At 37.7% G+C, this 18,704-nt stretch overlaps 1 protein-coding gene across 39 annotated transcripts in view; it reads right to left on the bottom strand.

Annotated features, from left to right (window-relative positions):
* The window catches only part of MAP2 (microtubule associated protein 2), a 243,421-nt gene that overhangs the window by 105,328 nt on the left and 119,389 nt on the right, over positions 1-18,704 (bottom strand). For 35 of the 39 annotated variants that reach the window (XM_036319740.1, XM_036319737.1, XM_036319747.1 and 32 more), the window contains one exon: positions 8,919-8,986. The gene's annotated coding sequence lies outside the window, so the exon portion shown is untranslated. Of the gene's footprint in view, positions 1-8,918; positions 8,990-9,259; positions 9,536-18,704 lie in introns of those variants that run through there. The other 4 variants (XM_036319739.1, XM_036319738.1, XM_036319742.1 and 1 more) reach the window with 3 other exon arrangements.

Below are 18,704 nucleotides of genomic sequence, written 5' to 3'. Positions count from 1 at the left end.
ATGGAAATAACAAAGAAAAATGTTACACTTCGGGAGATTAATGGGGTGATGGTGTTCAGGGCTGGGAGAGCTGATAAAAGCATTTCTGAAACCCTGGCATGTTATAATGAGAGCCTGGATGAGGCTGGTGGAAAGGGGAATTTGAAGAAGAGGTGGGCCACCACGAGAATGACCTCAGGGGATCCATTCCTATGGGTGTCTGCATTGAAACCCTAACCTCAACCTGACTCTACTCAGTGACCTCTGAGGTGGTTATTTTCTTTACTATGCTACCCTTCCATCTACATCTGAGCTCAGCACTGGGATTCACAGCTTCCAGCTCCAAGTTATTCTTAATAAGCTCCTACACTAATAGGTAAATCACAACGCCTGCTTTCAAAAATGTTTCTCCAAAAACCTGATTTTCTACCGCTAGAATAATTTTCTTTGCTATCCTGGTTTCTTGCTGAGTTATTTACCACTTGCTTAAAATTGTGTGAAACTTAAAACTAAGCAATGGATTCTTATTATTAATCCATCCCTCCATCCAATGCTTTCAAGCCAGTTAAGATTAGATGTTCTGTGATGTATCTAGCCTTATCTCCTTTTCATATTGCACCATTTCAGTAGTAACTGTTATTTTTACTAGTATTTGACTGAGCTCCAGGCCATACTATTCTAGGACTCTAGATGCAGGAGTCTTTTGGGAGAGCAGGGCAATCCATTTAGTGAAGATCATGGCTACCTTGGAAATGCTTCTTTACTTTAGCAATAAAGTGCATTATTAAAATAGTCCAGACTTAGGACAATATATTCATGTATCTGTTTGATTGTGCGGTAGTTCAAGTAAAGGCTTTGGGTCCGAACAAGCACATGAGCCCCAGGTGTACCATTTTTCTAGTGGGGTGACTTAGGAAGGTCATTTGCAGTCTTCTAACTTCAGTTTTGTCATCTGTAATAAACAACAAGAGCTGCTATTCCATTCCAGAGATTGCTGTGAGCTTTGGGATGTCATGAACTAGAAAATGCATTCTATGACTTAAAAAGAACTCTTTATTTTTCTCAAAGTCTAAGTGGTTTCATTATTCCAACAACTTTATAATCCAAAGTCCACACCCTGAGTCGTTTTTGGAGCATAATATGCAACGCAGAACTAAACTGCATGCACATATTAAGCTACATATTACATTTATTACTTCCCTTTGACACACTGGACCCATGGTCGGCAAACTGCGGCTCACGAGCCACATGCTGCTCTTTGGCCCCTTGAGTGTGGCTCTTCCTAAGCCTTGGGAGTACCCTAATTAAGTTAATAACAATGTACCTACCTATATAGTTTAGGTTTAAAAAATTTGGCACTCAAAAGAAATTTCAATTGTTGTACTGTTGATATTGGCTCTGTTGACTAATGAGTTTGCCGACCACTGCACTGGACTATCCACCAAATTGTAGCGGGAAAGTACAGCAGTCTGACCAGAGATATATGAGTTTCACAGGACCATGAGTTCTAAGCAGAAATTTCAATTATTTTTTTCATTGTTAGATCTCAAGTACGAATGTGATCTTGTAAAGTCAGTAATTTTAGGGCTTTCTGTTCCCACTATTAAAAATATAGGCAGTCTATTTATGTGTGTTTTTTTAATTCTAGAATATCACAAGTTCACTGCAATATTCTCAAAATCATGCCAACCAATTGCTCTTAGGCATTGTGTGAAGAGAATCCTTAATGCCTCTGTGTTGTATCTTATTCTGTTTACACAACTATGAACTCTTACCACAAAAAAGTCTTACAGTAAGCAAGGAAAAAAAATTTTAAGGAAATTAAATATAAACATTGTTAACCTCAGAAATAAAACATAAGATCTTCCTGGAAAGAAACATCATTTCCTAAATTCTTACACAATGTGAAGAAATATATTTTGGTTCTAATGTGTTCAGTGGAGTAGCTTTATTTTAACAACTGCCAGATGTGGATCAAGGTCCTTTCAGCTGCTTTAAATGGTCATAATCCAGAGTCATTAACACCAGGAGAGAATCTGAAGACAGGTTAATTCAAACCATCCGAGGCAGACCCAAATGAAATCCACAAAAAAGAGAATTGATTTAGACAATTTTTTTTGAGAGGGAGAATTTCTGCCAGAAATTATCTTGTGCTACTTTAAGACTTAACGATTGAAAAAATGGCTAAAGGGCATAGACATGGTATCCAAATTCTGGAAATTTTAACCACCGCAGTTTGATAATGCGAAGACTAGCACTGTCCATTGAGGAAAGACTAGAGTTACATACACACACACACACACACACACACACACACACACACACACACACCCCACTCATTGTCTTAGCTTCAATTTGGCATATGTATCAAAGGCATTTTCTATGTAGACAATATAGGAAGCACTAAGATGTCTATGACATGACTTCTCTCCTCAAGGACATTTCCTAAATGTTCTCCTTGAAGAAATGTGGTTATCAACTTAAGTTGACTTCTGTTCATATGAAAACAAATTTGATATTTCACTAGAATTTGTAATTTAAAGTTCCTAATGACACTGCTCATGCCTACGTGGCTGTTTAAATAAACACCAAATTACAAAATGATAGTGCCAAGGTCCAGAAATCTAGACCTAGAGATAGAACCAGCCCTTTAAACAAAGGATAAATACTGATTAAGTATAAGGACATCACAGATGTTTCATATGCACTTAAGCTGTTTTCCTTGATGGATGAGTGAGCCATATTTATTAAATTTCTTATTTTCTTAGATATTTTACAGCTTCAAAGTGTGGTGTGGGAGGAATCAAACCAGTAAATGCTCCCATGTTCCTGTAGCTACAAAGGAGTACTGAGAGTTAGATCCTAGCAGTGGAGGCAGAAAGACAACACCCCCGCCAGACAGAATCTATCCAGACTTTTGTGAACACAGCCCCCCTGAACATCCTAATCATCATTCTTCCTTCAGAAGCATGCAGGTGCTGCCATCAACCAAAAGAGTCCTGCAAAAAGAAATTATTCTGTTGGAGAAAATGCATTTCTTAAATCAGAGACTATCCTCAAAAGTTCCCTATGACTCTAAGTGGAGTCTCCCAAAGCTTCTGTAAGATGTGAGTGGCCAAAAAAAAAGAAGAAATTCTTACCATTTGCAACAGCATGGATGGACCTGGAGAGTATTATGCTAAGTGAAATAAGCCAGTCAGAGAAAGATAAATATCACATGATCTCACTCATTTGTGGAATATAATGAACAACATAAACTGATGAACAGAAACAGATCCAGAGACACAAAAGCATCGATCAGACCATCAAATCCCAGAGGGAAGGTAGAGGAGGGTGGGGGTAAGAGGGAGAGATCAACCAAAGGACTTGTATGCATGCATATAAGCATAACTAATGGATACAGATACCAGGAGGTGAGGGCATGAGTGGGGGAGTAGGGGGGCAACAAGGAGATGAGGACACACATGTAATACCTTAATCAATAAAGAAAAAAATTTAAAAATAAAAATAAATAAATAAATAAATAGGTCAAGGAAAGAAGATGTGAGTGGCCAGAAGACGGGATGTGGAAACCCGGAAGCTTCATGACTAAACACAGAGGAACATGAGAGATGTCAGGAGCATGGGGGCCAGAGAGGTTAGCAGGCCAGTATTATGCTGAACATCCAGGCAGATAGGAGGCAAAAAGTCCAAAGAAATAATGAGGCAGGCAACAGAACTAGAGTTAAGAAATGGGCACAGAAAGAATTTTGTGCAATCGCATCCCCAAATCTGAGCCACAAGAATGCTTTATATGGCATAATAAGCATTGAGCACGGGCAGAAAGAATGAAATGTCAGTCGCTCATTAGGGCTGGCCTAATGGATCGTTCATAAAACAACTGGCTGGAATAAAAATAACTCGGAAGAGGAAGAATTCTCTCTCTCACCACCCAAGAGGCTGACAAGTATTAGTACCTATTGCTGCACAAAGAGAAGGGCTCGCATTTGACTTGCTCATAACGACTTCTCCAAATATTTCTAATTTTTCTTGTCTGGACATTTGCCTTCCAAACTCTAATCAAAGCCTGGTCCACAGTCCAGCAACATCAACATCATCTGGGAGCTTGTTAAAGAATCTCAGACCTGTCCTCACACCTACTGATTCTGAATCTGTATTTTAATAAGATCTCGGTTAATTCCTCTGCTGTAAAGTTTGCAAAGCTTATCTCCCAGCATCTATTCTTACCCCTTTACCATCTGCTCTCTGCACAGCTGCCTGAGTAATCTTTTCATTTAATTTGTTTACCCACTGATTATTCCCTCCTCTAGAAGGAAAGGTCCATGAGGGCAGGAACAGGGCATGAATTTGCCCCACTAATTCAGTCAGCACGTACTGACTGTCTACTGTGTACTAGGCAGTCTGCTAGAGAGCAGGGTGCAATAAAAATAAAGAAGGGCTTCTTTCCTCAAGTAGCTTTTAGCTACCTTTCTCCTTTCATGTTTCCAGTTATCAATTTCAAACCTTAGAGTCACCATTGAGTCCTTCTTCTATTCATTCCTCCTTCCAGTCAATAACTGGCTATTCTCTCTATATAAATTTAAGCTAAAAAAAATCTCTCATTGCCATGGCCTCTTTTTTTATACCTACCATCATGCCCTCTTTGAGCATTCATTTTTACCCGGATTATCCTATGACAGCTTTCAACATGCTCTCACACACAACTCTAATTTATCTCACATAGCTATATAAAAAAAGTCATCTGAAAATGCAGTTGAGATCATAATGGTCTCTTATTCAATATACACTCAATGGCTTTCCATTGAATACAGATTGAAAAAAACCTCCTCAACTTGGCATTTAAGATCCCTTTACAATGTATTAGATTAAACTGAATTAAATTTTTATTTTGCACCCTAGCTGGTTTGGCTCAGTGGATAGAGCACCAGGCCTGTAAACTGAAGGGTCCTGGTTTCGATTACAGTCAAGGGCACATGCCCAGGTTGCAAACTCGATCCTGGTAGGGGGTGTGCAGCCTATCAATGATTCTCTCTCATCATCGATGTTTTTATCTTTCTCCCTCTCCCTTCCTCTCTGAAATCAATAAAAAAAAATATTAAAATTTTTATTTTATTTTGTAGTTCAAAAGGGTAGAATATTATCCATTTCATATGGTACAACCTAATAGTATTTATCTACCTTTCCATCCTTATCTATTAAGTTTCCCCTTCCGCCTGCACTCTAGAATACAAATGAAATTAGTCGATGCCTGCCAAGCATGTTCACTTCCTTTGGTTCCTTTGCTAATGTTTGTTCTTCCCGAAGCTCCTCCATACATTATCACTCCCTGAATACTTCTATTCATCCTACTTCCATCTCAACAGATTCATCCTCCATGATGTGCTTCCTGTTGAGTCCCTTCTCAATTGTTAGTAATCCTGCCATGCAATGAAGTCCCTTAAGAAATTATTCATGTGTCTCTTACATTACCAATGAGCATTGGTGCTGCTTCCTTGACTTATTCTGCTGCACCCATTGAGTTCCAAAAGTGTTTTGTTGTATATACTCCTTTGCAAGTAGAACATCTTAGCACATATTTGTGTAATTGTTAGTGCCCTTGGTTAGTAAGTTTTACTTAAGGTTGAATGTGTTAACTGTTCATGATACTGTTCCCTGCTTTTTTATTATTTTGGCCATTTGAAACTTCTCTCATTAGTTAAATTTAAAAAAAACTGTGCATGATATGGTATCTGTTATGCTATTTATCAAAAGAATTCTCTGGCTAATTTTTTTCATATAGGTTACGCAATTCAGTAATGCAACTTCATTGTAATGACATAGGAAATGCTTTATTAATTCATTTACTTTAAAATTTCCTGATATTCCTCCTTAAAGAATAAAGTTTCTTGGGTCAAATAGAAATATATATTAAAATACACAATGTATCAGAGCTTGAATATTACAATGATGTCTTTAAGGATTTATTTACTTCTACATTATGTATATAAAAACAAGAATCTATAAGCATGCTATTTTAACCTTCTTGCAGCAACATATAAAACATGTACATAAATAAAACATTAAAACAATCACTATGAGCCAAAAATTTACTGGAAAAAATGTAGTATGTTGTGGTTATTATAAAAGACTTTGGGCCAGACTTGTGTTGATCATCCGATTGGAGTCTCAGTTCATTCATTTGCAAAATGGAGACCATACCCACTTCCAAGGATTGTAGTGAGAGTTAAAACGAGACAACATGTGTTAAGGGCTTAGAATATTATCTGGCACAGAGTCAACAAGAAACTATAGTTTTATTAATAGAGATAAAGGACAACAAGCACGATTTCTCTAAAGCTATTATGATTCTAGACGTTTCTTTAGAGATTCCTTAAATATATATGTATAAAATGATGTCATACTGAACTAGTCCATAATGAGCAAGAAAGTGTTCAGGAAGACTATGACATCATTTCTAGTGTTGCATCTACAAAGAGAGGGAGAGGAGGGCCTCCTCCCTGTGCTGCAGCAAAATCTTGGCTGAAGTCATGAAGAGCAATAAACAATGTCAAGCCTGGGAATATTTAGGAAGTGCCCATAAAGCAACACTCATGCTGCAGTTTGGCATCGTTCCCCTAGCTGATGAAAGTGAAAGGGACATTTAAAAAATTCTTTCCATCTTAACCTAAAACCAGAAAAATCCTTTTCCATGGAGCCTGGAGACATTTTCAGACATGGTTTGGCTGCTTTTACCTGGTAATATCTAATTAATTACCATAAATTAGGGATTTATTATGAATATTTTAGGTTAACTAAAAAACAAGATTATAGTGTGTAACCTTATGAAAAACAAGAACAGAAAAGTAATGAGGAAAAATGCAGGTTTTCCCAGCAAATTTATTTGTTCATCAAATAATTAAATCAGTAGTTATTTAACCACTGTGGTCAAGGCGTTATGCTATGAGCTGAAGGTACAGTGAAAAATCAGTAAAGGAATTTAATGGTAAAACTAATGCCCAGATATTGGTTAGAAAAGCCATGATACAGATCCCCAACTCTTTTAGAGTCCATTAGTCAAATTCTACTCTGATTTGACAATGTAAAAGACTATTTGAATGAACTCTGGTTTATTACATAAAATATATCAACACCTAGATGAATTTTTAAATGGTGCTAGAAAATTTAGGGACCAAGATGCTCTTGGTAAGGTAATAAATATGCCACTTCTCTAGTTCCAGGTCTTCTTGACAATACAGTAAAGATTTATTTTTGGTGGATAATTAGTAATTTCATCCTTTTCCAATTCTTGTAAATACCCTAGAGTTCAAAATTAATATAATGACTTCCTACATGAGTCTGAAAATTAGGAAACAGATTTTCATATGAAATATATACTGTATGGATTTAGTTAGATGGAAAATACCAAATAGAGGGTTGTGGTTGTTTTCACCAAATATAAAATGTTTTCATTTACTCTGAGTGAAACCTAACAAGAAAGTATGATCCCAAGGCATTTACAATATTCAGGAGGAATTGCATGTCCTGTTTGGGGATTTCATACATGATTCCTGAGTAATTTCTGAAGAAAAAGTGCAATATATTTTATCTATCTCTGAATACACAAGATGAACCTAACAGACTAGTCTATTAGATTTTGTTCAGTATCTGAAATAATGCAATTTCCCCTTTTTAGAGCAGAGTGGTTTATCTTAACAAATTCATTCTCTTGTGCAAAAATATTATATGATGCTGCCTACACTCTGGAAGGGGGGTGACAGAGACATCTGCCCCTTCCCCCTCTCCCACAATAACCACCCACAGAAGCAAGGATCTTACTGTTTGTGGAATGAATAAATTAAGGTTCTCATAATTACACATTGCAGAGGAAATTAAAGAAGGACAATGCATTAGTCTCCTTCAACTGCTACAAATATTCATGCTCACAGGTAAATACTCACAGACTTCTAGTATTTCAGCATCAGTAGTTGAATGTTAGCCATTTTTAAAGTATAGCTAAAAAAAAACAAAAAAAAACTAACCTTACTGCGTAAAATATTTTGGGCCAGAGTCTGAGGGGAAATACTATGTGAATGCAAAGAAAAGGCTTTAATGACGTTATTGATCATCTTCTCATCAAGGCAGAAATGTCTTCCATTTTTTAAAGCCAAATTACAAATAAAGGTTTTATTGACGTGGGTATACATTAAAGTCAAAGATCACCTTAAGGAATTAAAGAAAAGGTAATACCCATACTCATCATCTCCAATCTGTATGTGTCCTGATGCTGAATTTGAAAATTAATATTTTTCCTGTAAGGCATAAGGCCCGAGAATAATGGATTCAACCGCTTTCATGGCAAGGGGAATGATCACTTTCTCATGCTGTCAATGCCAAATATAGTGTATGTAAAATCAGTTCTTAATACCTAACAACCTCGGTTTTTTAATATATCTGTTGCTAAACCATCCGTGAATAAATTACAATCTTTTATTCACAAAACCCAACGATACTGAGTCATTCCTGGCTTTCGTCTCTAGCACCCATTCTATTGGGGAAAGAACAGCCATTTCATTTAACCACTCAAAAAAATCACTTCTTAGCAAGATTTCTTCAAATAAAATCAGTCTATTTCCCTTAAATTCAAATTATTGCACTTTCAGTAAGATAGGGAATTTTGCATATTTTTAGCCATTATAGTGATAAAAATCCAACAATAAGTCAGACATACTAATATCTGTAATAACTTGCAACACAGGCAAAAGACACAATTCTTTAGATATCTAATCATATAATAGCCTTGGAAAATGGCATTCTCCCTAGGAAATCATACATGCTCTAGACAATGATCGACGTAGGCTTAAGGATAAAAGACCAGGCACAGAGAGATTACTTCAAATAAAAACATTCCAATTCCTCCTTGATTTTCCCTCATCTAAACATATAAACGAAACATGTGGTACCTTTTAATTTTCTGAATGAGTGGTTCCCAATCAATGCTTCCTCGGTTACAGACAACAAACTGAAGAATCTACTGAAACAAAACAAAAGGAAAAAAAACACATATATAGATTTGTTAACTAAATATTGAAAATTATAACTCACCAGTCAGCAAATGCATTCTTTACATCCAGACAATAAGTCTGTCTTGAGATCTGTAGTACAAACAATGCAGCACTTGAATTTTTAGAAAGCTCGGTAATGAATTTAAAGCATTTTACTCTGGCATCACATAAAGCAGATTCTTTGGAAAACAGATGAGAAATGAAACAAAATTAAAAATGCGAACACCCCAGACCATTACCAGCGTGTATGGCGCGATATCACCCAGTCTAGCCTCTGAGGATGGCTGCGGAATCCTTCTCCCTGAGCAGCATCTCCACACGCTGGCTCTGGCTCTCTAGCTCCAGACACACTGCAGTCTGCAAGCCACCAGCTCGTGTGTGTGTGTGTGTGTGTGTGTGTGTGTGTGTGTGTGTGTGTCAGGGAAAGGGGAGCTGCAAATTAGAAAACGTCCCCGCAGTGGCGAAAAGGAAAATAAGGCGAGTGGGAGAGAGAGAGAACGCGCACTAGCCTCAGAATTTTCGAGAATGATGACAAGCCACCCAGCTCCGCCATCATTCACTGACAATAAGGTGCAGCAGCCCTGGCTTATGATTCAGTGGTTTACCATAGGGGCTGCTGGTACCAAATGCCTGACAGGCATTTTAATTGCCTCCATCCAAGTGTGTCCCCCCGAGTCGAGTCTATAAGCCTATGAATGTCATCATCTGGTCTCCTTTGTGTTATTGCCACACACACACACACACACACACACACACACCGCTTAAGCAGACAGTTTTCAGGCATACAGGATTACAAATAAGTTAGGCTCTACAAACTGGATGTGACTCAATGACAGTTTATGAGAATTTTTATTATCTGCATCAATGACAACAGAGATTCTTTGATGTTTTTTCATTGGCAGATCATTAAAATATTTTAAAACTGAGGATTGCATTATTGCTTATTTATATTCCAAAATAAATAACCATGCTCATTAGAAAAATGTATACACTTATGCATTTTTTCCTATGAAAAAATCAGTCCCCCTTGTAACTGTGATAATTAGGCACTTGGAAATGTCTTCCTTACAAGGAAGAATGCAAAAAAAACAAAACAAAAACCAACACCAAAACAAAACAAAAAACAAAAACAAAAAGAGGATTGGGAAACCAAGGTTGACCTGTGATTTCTGTGGGCAATCCATTTTATTCCATTTATACACAAAAGCAAAAGGAGCTGGCAACCAGCTTGAATCCTGGGACTTTACAGTCCCTGAGGCCAAGGCAGGGAATTGAATCTGGCATAATCAGTATCCCTTTTATGTTAGCAAGTGAAATTAACAGTTAAATATCCCTATTTTACAGTGCCCCTTATGTAGGGTGGTTAAGTGTGGAATAATTCTCCGCATTTACTTCCTGGACAAAAGGAAAGAAAAAATGTTAATAAATTAATTAATTTTTGCAGAATTGCTAGCTCCCTGCATCAGTGAATAAAGCAAATTCAATGTGTACCAAAAGGGCCGGCTGTGAAGAAGGTTGTTGGGAGGGTGCTTCACCATGGTTACTGGAAACAGAGAGTATAGAGAAAAATAAGGTGATGATAGATAAAAGAGAAAAAGACTAGAGTGGAGGAAATTTAGAGACCTTTGATATGCTTCATTCTTTTCCTTCTGGAAAGAATTGTCTCAGATTCATACTACATTTTGAATGCATTATGATGAATTTTCTTTCCCCATTAGCGACCTTTCTTCTGCATTTTTGATCACTAGCTAATTTTGCTTTCATAATTACACAAATTATGGTTCTTCTGTATGAGATAGGTCCTGTTCCATGCCTCTGTCTATCTGAATTCATGAACACCCCTCAGCCTATTCCACACCCTTTGTTTCATAGGTGAGAAAGCTGAGGCCCAGGGAGTCTGACCAAGGTCACGGAGCTGAGCAGAGATCCAACAGAGACACCATCCCAGTTTCCTGACTCAGGCCCCCTGCTTTTCTTCTCTCACTGAGTGGCTTTCTTTCCATGCTATCGCGCTTTCTTTCCATGCTATCGCCCATTCTGTTTGTAAGCAAAACAGATTCTAGAAACATCTTTTGTGTTTGGTTTTGTAATGCTTCTTTTATTGGCTAAAGCAGAACTAGTTTTGCTTAATATCTGTGCTGTAATAATGAGGTCTGAAGAATGTGGGGTGATTATGTCACCGCTTTCCTTTCATTTCCAGTCTGGCAATCAGATGACTCAAGCATGATTGCCCTTCTGTGAACCTATCTTGTTGAACTTGAACTTAATGATCATATCCTAGGAATTCTATCATCCCTGGCATCATTCTCCCTGCAGGCATGAAGTTGAGCAATTGCATCAGAAAAGATGAAATACTGCACATTTGGGACAACATGGATGAATCTTGAGAATATCATGCTAAGCAAAGTAAGTCAGACAGAAAAAGTCAAGAACCATATGATTTCACTCACATGTGGAATATAAAGCTAAAAGCAACAAACAAACAAAAACTCACAGACACAGACAACAGTATGGTGGTTATCCTAGGAGAAGAGGGGGTGAGAAGGTAGAAGAGGGTAATGGGAGTCAAATATATGGTGACAGAAGGAGACTTGACTTTGGGTAGTGCACACACAATGCAATACACAGATGATGCATTATAAAACTGTATACTTGAAACCTATATAACTTTATTAACCTATCTTACCCCAATACATTTAATAAAACTTTTAAAAGGGAAATTGGACACGAATTGAGTTGGCCTCCCAAGGTTCCTTCTAGTTATAAACAATGTGTACCTTCTTGGGATTACCCAAAATAATAAAGCCAGAAAATTGGAAGCCCAAGTAAAATTAAAATAATAATAATAAGAATAAAACTCAAAATAGCCACTGGGGGATGCAATACTTGTTAAAATCTTCCTGAACTACTTAGTAAAAATTGTGACTAGAATTTTTATCTTGATGTTTTTATTTCCTTTCTAAAGTGTTCCTGTCAATATCCAGTACTTATGACTCATTGCTTTTAGGTGAACTCATCTATAGGTCAGGCCATATTGCCTTTTTGATGTTTAAAATACAGTTGCTACCACCACTACTGTTCTCTGCCCCCAGCTATAAAATAATTAAACATTAAAAATATATAATTACCCTAGGTAATAATTACAAAAGATTTCAGTGAATCCTCTATGTTTGTTAGGATATTCTTCCCCTATGAAAAGTGTTCCTTTAAATTAGTGGTTCCCAACCTTGGCTGCACATTAGAATCACCTGGGAATCTTTTTTTAAAATCCTGATTTCTGGGCCTCATCCTCCGGAAATTCTGTTTCTTTGTTACTAATGTTGTGGCCTCACCCCATAACGAAGAAACAGAATTTCTGGAGGATGAGGCCCAGAAATCAGGATTTTAAAAAAAGATTCCCAGGTGATTCTAACGTGCAGCCAAGGTTGAGAACCACGGCTTTAATACTAGTAGATCATTCTGTTAAACGTCTATTTTTCTTCAGTGATTTTGAACACTAAGATTATTTTTCAAAGCAAGTGGCTTGTTCTAATATACTGTCATTTGTTACTCATGTCTTTCTATTTTTTTTTTAATCCTTACCCAAGGATATTTTTCCATTGATTTTTAGATGATTGGAAGAGAGAAGGAAAGACAGAGAGAAATATCAATGTGAGAGAAACATATCAGTTGGTTCCTCCTGTACGCACCCTGATCAGCGCCCGGACCAGGGAGGAGCCTGCAACTGAGAATCGAATCCAGGACCCTTTGGTCCACAAGCAGACATTCCATCCACTGAGCCAAACAGGCTAGGGCTACCGCTCACTTCTGAGCAACCAACAAAGATGCACAAGAGTGTCATTTCTTGAAACATGAATCACATTTTATTAAGATCTCATAAATCACACATACTGGTTCTGGTCAGTCTGAAGAAAATAGCACAGCTTCCAAAAATATTTAATACTCTTTGGGAGCCATTTAACTTTGGAGATACCTGGTTCATTCAATGAGAATGTGTTGGCATATTCTTTTTCTTAAGCTCCCCATTTGTTAATGAGGAACTAGTACTTTAACATGTCCATCATAGAATAAGCATAACATGGTAAATAAAATTCCTGCCTTTAGCCGAAACCGGTTTGGCTCAGTGGATAGAGCATCGGCCTGCGGACTGAAAGGTCCCAGGTTCGATTCCGGTCAAGGGCATATACCTGGGTTGCGGGCATATCCCCAGTAGGAGATGTGCAGGAGGCAGCTGATCGATGTTTCTCTCTCATCGATGTTTCTAACTCTCTATTTCTCTCCCTTCCTCTCTGTAAAAAATCAATAAAATATATTAAAAAAAAAATTCCTGCCTTTAAGTGTGTTATATCCTAAGAATACAAAATGACAGATAATTGACTTTCATGATTTGTTAGATTTTCCATATTTATGCTTGAGCCTAAACTGCAGTCTTTTCTTACCTTTCTTCTCTTTGACAATATTCTAGACTTGGCTTAGCACCACTCATCAGCTCATTTTCCCAATTTTGATGACGCACCGTCATATATTTCAGACACTTGAGAGTTTCTAGGGCTTGCGATGAAGGGAAAGAAAATGTCCTCCTCAAGGAGCTTCGATGATAGTGGAGGGAAGACAGAAGTAAACAGAAACCAGCTTCACACTTCTTTTTCTCACTTTGCTGAGACACTGTGTCTCTGCCTCTGTTATATCTACTTCATCTCAGATCCTGATCTATGAGGATCCTATTTAACCATGACCCCAAATTCCCTTAGCTTACTCTGGTGGCTCTTCTGGAAGAGCCTGGGTTCATTCCCCATACATATTGGTCTGTGTGTTTGCATACCAGCCTTTAAGCCCTTTAGGAATGAATAACGGAGGTCTATCTTCCTTACTCTATGGAGCCTCTGGTCACATATCATCTTCCCAACCAAGGCTTTCCTGATTACTACAATGAAAATCACAACCGCGTCCCTCCCACAGCCCTGCTATATCTTCCCCTTTTTCCATAGCACTTATTCATTTCTATCAGATCATATTTTATCTATTATATTGACTATCACATGCCTCACTCTGATAGTTCCATAAAGGAAGTCATCTTTATATGTTTGGTGCACGGGTATATCCAAAGCACCTAAAACAGAGCTGGAAAATACTGGCCCTCAAAAACATTTTTTAAAAGAGAGAACGTGAAAATTACATTAGTTGATGACTGGAGTGTTTAAGCACAAGAAAAGTTTTTGTAGTCTATATTGACTGCCTTATTATATATACAGGGAGGGCCAAAGGTAGGTTTACAGTGGTAAGCATGCAAAGTACAGAGTTTATTCTTTTATTATTATTTTTGTATTTTTTTCCATGCAAACAACTGTAAACCTACTTTTGCCCCACCCTGCATTAGTATGAACTGTATGACATTGAAATTCTATTACCCTTTACCTACAAAATGGTCATTTCATTTGGTTCAGCCTAATACCTGAAAAAGCTATGAAACATGCAGAAGGATAGAGTTAGAGAAAATGTCCCAGATTTCAGACAGGGCGAGCCGTTAATGGCCACTATTTAAAAATATGGTAAGTTTCAAATTCAATTTATGGCACCAATTATTAGAAGCATGGCTCCAAAAGCTACTAAAACTATTGACTTTTTAAAAAAATATTTTTATTGATTTTTTACAGAGAGGAAGGGAGAGGGATAGAGAGTTAGAAACATCGATGAGAGAGAAACATCAATCAGCTGCCTTCTGCACACCCCCTACTGGGGATGTGCCCACAACCAAGGTACATGCTCTTGACTGGAATCGAACCTGGGACCCTTGAGTCGGCAGGTCGACGCTCTATCCACTGAGCCAAACCGGTTAGGGCAAGCTATTGACTTTTTTAAAGTCACGAGACTATAATTCATTTAAGAATCTGAAAATCTTCTAGAATTGTTTCTTGAATTCCTTGAAAATTTTAATAATAGGCCTCTAAATCTCATTTTTTTAAAAATTTGCACGAGAAAATAAATTCAACATAATAACATCAATGAAAGAAACTTACTCTAAAGCTACCCTGATTTATGGGATGAATAATAACTGGCCAGGAGTTAAAAAACAATCACTAACCACCCAAATAATAAACTTAGGTAAATTACTCATGTGGTTTTCTTTTGTTTTTTTTTTCATAGCAAACTGCAAAAATTAACTATGCACCATCAACAAAGCTGAATTATTCTTTATTAAAAAAATAATGTTGAGAAACTCATGTAAAGAATTTTGAAGGTAGATACTAAACAAATTTATTAGCAAAGGACAAAAATTCACCCCCTCCCCAAATTCCTTGAATCACTTTACTCCTGCCCCAAATTCTTCTTGATGTGATTGAAGAAGACAGACTGCATTCATTAGCTTATTGTGTACTTTATCTTTCATTCACTTTTACTAGGCTTTCTATGCTACTGAGCTGAACTATTTACTTATTTAAAATTTGAAATAGATTGACATTGTCCAGGCTTCAACTCCTATAATTGTTTGCCTTACTTTATATACATTTTAACTATCCTTTACACATATAATACAGTGAGAAATATGTTAAGCCAAAATATCCAGATTCCCCATGGATCTTCGATAAAGAAAGAATCTGAAATAAGTATCTTTATAAAGAACCAAGAGCGTACTGACCTAGGGACCACCTGTGGTCATCTTGGACATCTTCTCTGTGATTCTAATCTAACTTGGACTGGAGTGGGAAGGATGAATGTATTTTAAGCAAGTAGGATGAGGAATAAGACATGCTAACTGGACCACTCTCCAATAGTTCTTGAATCATGCTTTAATCCTTCTGAGTCACACTCAGAATTTGGCTTTATAAGTTCATTTTAAATCTTAGTATGGAGATTGTCTCTAAATATCAGTTATAGTCTTATCCAAAGGTAAGGACAAAATACATTTTAAATTATTTTTGGATTGTGTATCATTTTGTACTTCAGAAATATTCATATTTCACTGGAAATTCTGCATAGGTATTTTTAAAAAGTTATACACTCTTGTTTTTCTTTATTCCATCAATTTTTTTAATTTACTCATCAAGATGAAGTGAAAATGATGACATAAATGAAGGGAGAGAGGAAGAGAGTGAAAAGGAGAGAGATGGGGGAGACAAACAGGGGGAGGGGGAGAGAGGGAGGAGTTCTTATTGCCAGCCCTCAAAATAAAGTTTGACCACAATTTAGTGAAACAGCTCACAGGCCATATTTAGATTTTGTATGCCATTAACAATCTAAGCTTAGAATATGATAGTACCCAAAGTTCTATTCTGTTCATATACTTTCACCAAAGTAAACTGAACCAAACTTCATTTTCAGAAGTTCTTTTCAAAAACAGCATCATGTGAATTGCAATTATAAAAAATAATTGCTACTTCAATTTATCAAGTCATAATCTCATTAAACTTTAAGAACTATCTATATATATATATATATATAAAAGCCTTAGCAACCAAACGACTCAACGACTGGTCGGCCGGTTGCTATGACACGTACTGACCACCAGGGGGCAGATGCTCGATGCAGGAGCTGCCCCTGGTGGTCAGTGCACTCCCTTATCGGGAGTGACACTCAGTTGACTGACCCATCCTGGCAGCCCACCAGCCCAGTGGCAGCCACTCACTCCCTCAGCAGTCCTACAGGTCCAATCTCCAGAGAATGGGCCAGGCACCGACAGACTGGTGCCGCCACCACGATCCCAACAGCGCCACTGGCCTGGAGGTAGGCATCGGGCACCATGGCTGCTTCCCCTCCCTAGAGGCTCCGCAAGGAAGGAACGATATAAAAGCGGCCGCCAGGTAGCTCCTGACAACTGGTGTGAAGGTTAGCGGGACAGATCTGGATCCCAGGCCAGCAAGGGCATCCCATCGCCCGCCCAGAGGGCCAATCGCATCCTGTTCCCCTCACCCCCCCGCCCCCTTGGGATGGGCGCCAGATGCAGGGCTCACGGCTGGTGATGGCAGCTGCAGCAACGTGAGACTCTCCTGATCAGGAGTGACTGGGCGCAAGCCCATGGCAGGCACAGCGGGGGCCAGGATGAGCAGGAGCGGCAGGCAGCATTGGATTGCCAATTTTGGCCCAATCCCCGCAGGCCACGCCTAGGGAACCCACCCATGCACAAAGTCGTGCACTGGGTCTCTAGTGTGGAGAATAAAAAGCTTCCAGATGTTGAAAAGAAAACCATAATTGTAGAATTGAAACTCTCATATATTGCTGGTGGGGTGTAAATTAGTATGAACACTTTTGAAAACTGTTTGGCAACATCTCTTAAAGCTAAAGGCATGTGTACACCATGAACCAGCAATTCCACTTCTAGATATATATTCCCAAGAGAACTAAGTGCATGTGTTTACCTAAATACCTTTACTAAATGTTCATAAGAGCTTTATTCATAATTGCATAAAATGGGAATCCACTCATGCTCATCAACAGTAGAATGGATTTTGTTATATTCATATAATAGATAACTACACAAAAAAAAAGAAAGAATCAATGAAAAAGAATTACTGTTACAACTATACAGATGACTCTCACAGGCATAATGATGAGTGAAAGCAGCAGACACAAAAGAGTGCACACTGTATTATTCCTTATACATGAAGTTCAAGGACAAACTAAACTAATATTCAAAGACAAAAGTCAAAGTAATGTTTGCCTCTATGAGGATTAAGATGGAGGTGGACTGACCAGAAAGAAATACAATGCCTTCTTGACGTGAGTGGCAGTGACGTAGGGACATAATTAAGATGTGTGTACTTTATTAAAGTATGTTATATCTAAGTAATGTTAATAATAAAATATTATGGTGCCATTAGCTTAGAAACTCTCTTATTGAAACCAAATTTGGGGGTCTGTAGTGAATATTATTCCAAAGAGTTCTGGTATGAGCATACATTTTGCAAACATGCCATGTAACCATGGCTGCATGGGTGAAGGCCCTATGACGACTATGTATTCGCTGAATAAATAAGTTGTAAGGAGATATTTTCCTTAGAAAGGGGAGAATATTTTACATAAGCTTTTAATAAATAAGTGTGATTTGAGATATGTATCTTAAGAATATATTAACAAGTGAAGGTACTCATCTGTAGCTACACGATTATGACAAAAGAATGGGCAGTGAAGGTGCTTTCAATACTGTTCCTTGCCCATTGACATCCACCGTAATCATTAGTTTCCTTCACCAACCACCTACTTTTCTTCTTCCATCCCAAGAGCTACACTTCCTTTTTGTTCCATTTCATGTTCTGCCCTCGTTTATAACAATGTCTAGCACTTCCCCAGCACACAGTGTCAAAAGCTCTTTCCTTTCTCAGAATCATCATGATAGAAAAAAAAAATCACCATAATAGTATAACATCTAATATTATATATGGCCTTGGACTCGTCTTCAGTTATTTATATTTAGTTATTTATTGTAATGTTGACCAATTAAAGAAGCATAAAACCGATTTAATATAAATGATTAATTACCTATAATATGCCAGTCTCTTTGAACACAGTATTTTATTCAGCAACTCTGAGAGTTATGAACCTCCATTTTGCAGTGGAGAAAATAGGCCCAGTTAGGTTCAGTTATTGCCAAGAACACAGCTGGGAAGTTGTGGAGCAGAAATCCAATCCCCGGACTTCTTAGCTAATTAGTTTGTAACTCAGCCTTCTAAGGTATCAGAAGAAGAAGTG

The sequence above is a fragment of the Myotis myotis genome, unplaced genomic scaffold (assembly GCF_014108235.1).
Source record: "Myotis myotis isolate mMyoMyo1 unplaced genomic scaffold, mMyoMyo1.p scaffold_m19_p_8, whole genome shotgun sequence".
Classification (NCBI taxonomy): domain Eukaryota; kingdom Metazoa; phylum Chordata; class Mammalia; order Chiroptera; family Vespertilionidae; genus Myotis; species Myotis myotis.
The sequence above is the reverse complement of the archived record's forward strand: the minus strand, read 5'-3'. Positions and strand labels throughout refer to the sequence as shown.